Here is a 6,822-nt window from a genome sequence, read left to right as displayed (position 1 = left end):
GTTCGAGGCCAGCCTGGTCTACAAAGTGAGTGCCAGGACAGCCAGGGCTACACAGAGAAACCCTGTCTCGAAAAACCAAAAAAAAAAAAAAAAAGAACACTTGTTGCTCCTGCAGAGGACTAGGATTCAATGCACACAGCCACGGGGTGGTTCACAAACTTCTATAATTCTAGTTCCAGGGGATCTGACATCCTCTTCCAACCTCCGAGGGCACTAGGCTCATATGTGGTCCACATACATGTGCGCAAAATACTCATGCACATAAATTAATTCTAACTTTAATGTTCACTTCTCTTCAAACATCACAGCCAAACATCCTTCATATTCTGCTTGAGTCATTTCAGGAACAGACTCGCCATCTAGAGAGACTGCTGTTAGAAAGCCACCCTAGCAGAAAATGTTAGGGAAAACCTGAAGACCTTCAAACTCCAGGAAAGAGCACACCATCATTGGCTTCAAACATTTGGAGAATTGTGATTGTAAATATTATTAACATTACTATGTTTGAGGCTAGGCAGTGATTGCTCAGACTGTGTTGTTACGGACCTCAAACCTGGGGCCAAATGCCCGGCGTGACTTCTCACTGAAGCCTTCTGTAACCTTAAAAGCAGTGCTCTCATCCTGATATTACATCAGAAAAGCAGAGGGAGAGTAGGGAGGCAAGACTCAGCCTGAGGATGCACAGTTGGCCAGGGGCAGACACCCGATTTGGACTTAGCTTGGTGTAAATTTTGGAGGTAGAAGCGAAACAGGGTAAGGATTGTTAACCTGATTGACTGGGAGACATCTGGGAGAGTAAATGTACTTCTGGGTGTGTCTGTGCGTATGTCCAGGGAGAATTAGATCCTGGAGTTCTTACTAATCATTGGCCTAATCCACTGATGGTTTCCATGTCTGAGCAGACTGTATGGGTAAGTGAGGGAAACTAGAGAAGGTGGGTGTTGGAACATGGTCCAAGAATGGAGCCATGTGAGGACTATTCTGAGTACTTCTGGGAAAATGCCAAGAAAACAGAACAAGAGTCTTGTGACCTGAATTTCTTTAAAACATGGAATTGTTCTTGGAATGTGCTTTTGCGCCTCTCCAAGATATAGCAGATAAGAATGAGTTTACTTGAGATTATTCATTACACCTGCACTGCCTCTGTGGAAAACACGTTTGTTTGTTTGTTTGTTTGTTTGTTTGTTTGTTTGTTTCCCTGTGTGGCTTACCCTTTTGATTGCATGCTTTATGCATGTGACTCTTCTTAGCCCTTAGAGTATAAATTGTCTGATGCTCTGAATAAACTTGGCTATGGCATGAGACTCTAGTCTGCCTCATTCATCTGCTCCTCTCTCCCAGGTCTCACTGCCAACTCGAACAGTAAGCAGCGGAGTCTGAGGCTTCCACACACCTGCTGCTAAGGATACTAGGTTTGCCCCTGGTGCTAGGACTTAACTTTGAGGTGCTGTTAGGAGGGGGTTAGCCACCAGAGGGCTTCCGTTGTGAACAGGATTAGTCCACTATCAAAGATGGCTTTGTGTATTAAACATTCTTTCCCCCTGGCTTTCTTCCCTCTAGAGGAGAAGACACACTACCAGGTGCCAACCTAGAGGCAGAAAGCAGCCCTTGCAGGAAGACTCAACCCAAGAGTACCTTGAAATTGGACTTTCTATCCCCCAGAACTGTAAGAAATAGATGATTGTTTTCTATAAACCACCCGGCCTTGGGTTTTTATTATAGCAATACAGATTAAGAGGTGGCTCGGTCTCCTCCTCCTCCTAGAAAAAGCTCAAATTGCCAACACACAGATCTGTCAACAACTTCAAGGAATTCCTGACAGATCCCAGATAGTTTCCCAGTCAGTCTGTGCAACAGGAAGTTTCCTAGCTGCAGACAGCTCCGAGCTGGTGCAAAGTGTACTAGGGTGACTTGCCCTCCACACCTCAGGGATGGGTTCAGAGATCCTCTGTTATGGCTCTGCCTCATTCTCCAAGACTGAATGGCTGACACATCCCCCTTCTTCTGCTGTTTGTTTTCCTTCCCACACTCCTGTTTTCTCAGTGCCCAACATCTCCAACCACACACATTGTTCTTAGCTTCCCTTCTCCTCCTCTTCCTCCTCCTCCTCTTCTTCCTCCTCCTCCTCTTCCTCCTCACTATTTATACATCACTGCATTCAAATATCTTTTTGCCCACTTAAGGATTAGGGGTATTCTAGTTTTCTTTCTGTTGTTGTGGTAAATGCCATGACCAAAAGCAATGCGGTGAGGAAAAATGCCTTATTTTATCACGACCACCACCATTACCACCACCACCATCATCATCATCAAGGAAAGCTAAAGTAGGAGCTGAAGCAGAAGCCTCCAAGAAATGCTTGCTCCCTCTGGCTTGCTATCTGCCTTTCTTTAAAAATAAGTTTTAAAAGATTTATTTTTATTTTATGTCAATGGGTGTTTTGTCTGTCTGTATGTCTATGTACCACGTGTATGCCTGGTGCCCACAGAAACCAGAAGAGTGTGTCAGATCCTGTAGAATTAAAGTTATAAACAGTTGTTAGCAGATATGTGGGTGCTGGGAATTGAACTTGGGTTCTCTGGAAGGTCAGTCAGTCTCTTAAGTGCTGAGTCATCTCTCCAGCCCCTCAGCTACCTTTCTTATACATCCCAAGTCCACCTGCCTAGGGATGGCCTTGCCCACAGTGGGTTGGGCCCTCTTGTATCAACTGCATTTTAAAACACCTCACAGACATGGCCACAGACCAATGTGACCAGAGCTATTCAGTTGAAGTTCTCTCTTCCTGGGTGATTTAGATTCGTATCAAGTTGACAGCTGAAACTATGACAGAAGAAGACTAGAAATGGCCCACAAAAATACAAGACAATGTGACAGATCAGAAATCATGAATCAAGAGTCTGCCTCAGTGCCGCTCAGCCCTCAGCACAGACTCTAGATGGCCTCAGGAACTACAATAGTAACAGTTCCCATGCAGCTAGTACCCTTTCTCTGCCACCTTCTCCCAAGGCCAGAATCCCTGGGTGCCCAGCCATGTCTGTCACAGGGCCCACCTCTGTGCCTCTTTCCCCTCTCTCCTAAGCTATGCTCCTCAGACATTCTCAGACACAAGAGAAGGGACTGTTGCCCGTGTTGTGACCAGAGACATCCTCATGGCAGGTCCTGCTCCTTGCTCTGATAAGCAGCTGTCCGGCTCAGGATGGACAGAAGATAGCCATACACTGCAAGAGGAACTCCAGTTGGATCAGAGCGCAGTCATCTGGTCTAAGAACCCGATGACCTTTACCCCAGCTTGGCCCCCACTCTCTGATCACAATAGCCAATCTAGAATGTCCAAACCCAAGTTCTTTCCAATTAAATATTTAAAAGAAAAACCTGCAGATAAAATGTATTTGTGTAGGTCCTGGCTCATGTATCCCAGGATACTTAGCAGTTTCCCAGGATGCTTGTCCTTTATTCAGTAGGTGTCATCAACAACCTTCCCCTACCCCAAGCTGTGACAACCAGTACTATTTCCAGACATTGACAAATGCCCACTCAGTAGGTGGGTGGACCTACCATTGGTTGAGAGCCACTGATCCAGACCTGTTGGCATGGCCTCCAGCTCCTTCCTGTCCACCCACTGTACCTTCTGTGCTCTGCACACTCCACCTGCCTGTGACAGAGATGACATCCCACAGTTAGGCAGGCAGGAGGAACATAGCCATGTGACACCTGGGGCACAGAAATCACCTATAGTCAATAGTGGGTGGAAGTTTCCACTCATTGGAAACTGGCTGATGGTATCTGGTTGATGGATTTTCATACAAGTCAGTGTTTTCTCACAAAAATATCAATTTGACTTCCCCGTGTGCCAAGTCTGTTCCTTTTACACAAAGCACAGCCTTCATGTGTTGCTACCAAACATCAAGGTTGTAGAGACTATGAGCCATCTAAAATACTCATGACAACAACCACAGGGAAGACCTGGGGGAAAGACTGCATGCCATGGAATTGTGTCAGTGGGATTCTGGACGATGGTTTTCTTCACTTCTACATTTCCTGTGCTCTAACTTCCATAATGCTGTCACACATACCAACAACCTACAAGCAACCTCCACAGACGAGAGAAAACATGCACTATGTGTCCTCAGAGGCGACTTCACTCAGGATGATATTTTTCTAACAACTTCCATTTGCCTGCAATGTCCCAACTTCACTTTTGTTAACAGCTGACTAATGTTTCATTGTGCAAAGGTAGCACAGTTTAATTACCCCTTTACCAGTTGACGGGCATCTCGCCTGTTTCCAACTTCTTGCTATTATGACTAGAGCAGTAATGATTATGGGTAAATATGAATCTTTATAGTAGCATGCAGAATCCTCTGTGTAATTATCATAGATGAATAAGAATCTTTATAGTAGCATGAGAGTCCTCTGTGTAGGATAGCAAATCTTGAGGTAGATTCATTCTCGGCTTATGAGGACCTTCCATATTGATAGTGACTGAATCAGTTTGCACTCCCACCAGCAATGGATAAGTGCCTCCCTTTCCCTGCATCCTCACCAGCTTTAGCTGCCATTTGTATTATGGATCCTGGCCTTTCTGATTTGGCTAAGATAAAAATATCAATTTGTTATTAATAAATTTATTATTTAATAACAATGGCTAAGAATATTGAACATTTCTTTAAATGCTTCTCATCTATTTGTGTTTCATCTTTTCATATCACCCAGCTACAAACCCTGCAACCTACAACAGTGACCTGACTGCAAGATATGCTGGGGCAGTAGCGACACAAATGCCCGGGGAAGAACCAACCATTGTATTGATTTAAGAGACACTGCATGAGATGGAACCCAACCCATATTTGACACTGCTAAAGGGGTCAAGAACTTGAGACTAGATAGGTCACAGGCTGAGGGGAAAACCTACTACTATTATTCTGATAAAGGAACACAGCAAGAAAATGGCTCCTGGTGATGTATTGTTATACCGTATCAGAGAAATGTCTTTTGCAATAGTTGGGAATTAACATAGAGACCCACAACTGGACAATCTGCAGAGTAAAAGACTTTGGGGTACTCAGTCCTAAATTAGATGGCTTCATCAATCCCTGCCCTCAAGGCTCAAGGAGCTCTAGGGAAGAGGAGGCAGAAAGATTTTGAGAGCCAGAGACAATGGATGACTCGAAGGGAACAGTGTCTTCCAGACACAACAGGATTGATGAACATGTGAACTCACAGAGACTGTGGCAGGACACAGAGACCTACACGGGTTCAAGCCCCAGGAGCCCAGCACTAAGAGGGGGAAGTGGACATGGGATCCTAACCCTAACCAAGAAGTTATTTGCAATTGATACCTGTGGGTAAATGGGGAATCAGGTTTTTTTTTCCAATGGAGAGTCACTGGGTATAGTAACCACACTTCAGGGCAAGTCCCATGCCCAGGAATAGTTGACCAACACAAAATGAACTCTGTCGTTTGTGTGTGCGCACGTGCGTGTGTGTGTGTGTGAGTGTGTGTGAGTTTGGTGGGGTCTTTATGTTTTGTTTTGGCATTTTTTGTCTTACTGGGGTTCTTTGTTTTGATTTTGGTTTTGTGGGTTTGTTTTGAGAGAGAGAACATAAAGTTGGAAGTGGGAAAGAACTGGGAGGAATTGGGGAGGGAAAAACATTATCAACATATATTTTATGAAGAAATTAAAACAAAAGCTGTGGATGATGGCACACACCTGCAATACCAGAACACAGAGGCAGAGGCAAGAGGACTGCTGCAAGTTCAAGGCTAGCCTACTCTATATAGAAGATTCCAACTTAGCCAAGGCTAAATAGTTAAGACTCAGTCTAAAAGTACCACACACACACACACACACACACACTTCCTTGTGGCTCACTGTTGTGTATGCACACTAAGCAACAGCTCACAAGCTTCTGGGGCATCACCTGCCTTCCTCTTCCATCTCATCACAGCGCCCTGCACTTGCAGATGTGCGCTGCACTGTCTTTGAAGAGGTTCTGAGCATGTGAACTCAGGTCCCCACAACCACTTAGGAAGCACTTCACAGTCAGAGCCATCTCCCCAGCCTCTGACTCCTTTTAGGAAATCCACCAGGCCTCAGACACCCCCAGGAGCCACCACACCATCCCAGTGAGCCCTGTTTTCTAGAAGCAACCCCCACCTGGCACAGTGACCAGCAGAGGTGCCTGTCATTTATGCCCCACCCACATCCCAGAGGGCAATGGCACCAGGCTAAGCCCCACCAGTCACAAGTTCTAAGTTCTGTGCCTTCTGAAATGTGATAATTCACATCTTGCTCAAATCCTCTACCACACACCAATAGTATGGTTATTTCTATTTCCATTGTAGATGACTGTTATGTGTGTCTTCCCTTGCAATTAAATAACTTGCAAAAAAAAAAAATCAGTTTCTTTGGGGATTTTGCTTTGTTTTTTGAGACAAGTCCTTACGTAGACCGTGAGGCTCTGGACTCACTATGAAGCAGAGACAGACTTGGACCTGATTCTCTGCTTCTGCCTCCCGAGCGTTGGAATTACAGATGTGCACCTCCCTGTCTCACTGCATAAATGAAAGCTCTCCATTATTTGCATAGATATTAGACTCTGGGTATTATTGGGTCTCTCTTCTTGAGCATGAGGCTTAGGGAGACCATTTCAAGGTCTGGTTCTGCTCTATGCTGAATCTCTTGTCCAGGCAGAGTGTTAGAAGCAGCTGTAGGGCGTGCTGAGGACAACCTGAGGAACTGACTTATACAGAGCTGGGGATCAGAACAAAGGCTTCATTCATGCTAGGAAAGCACTCTGCCCAGCCCTGGCCAGCACGCCTGC

The sequence above is a fragment of the Mus caroli genome, chromosome 15 (assembly GCF_900094665.2).
Source record: "Mus caroli chromosome 15, CAROLI_EIJ_v1.1, whole genome shotgun sequence".
NCBI classification, from domain to species: domain Eukaryota; kingdom Metazoa; phylum Chordata; class Mammalia; order Rodentia; family Muridae; genus Mus; species Mus caroli.
The sequence above is the reverse complement of the archived record's forward strand: the minus strand, read 5'-3'. Positions refer to the sequence as shown.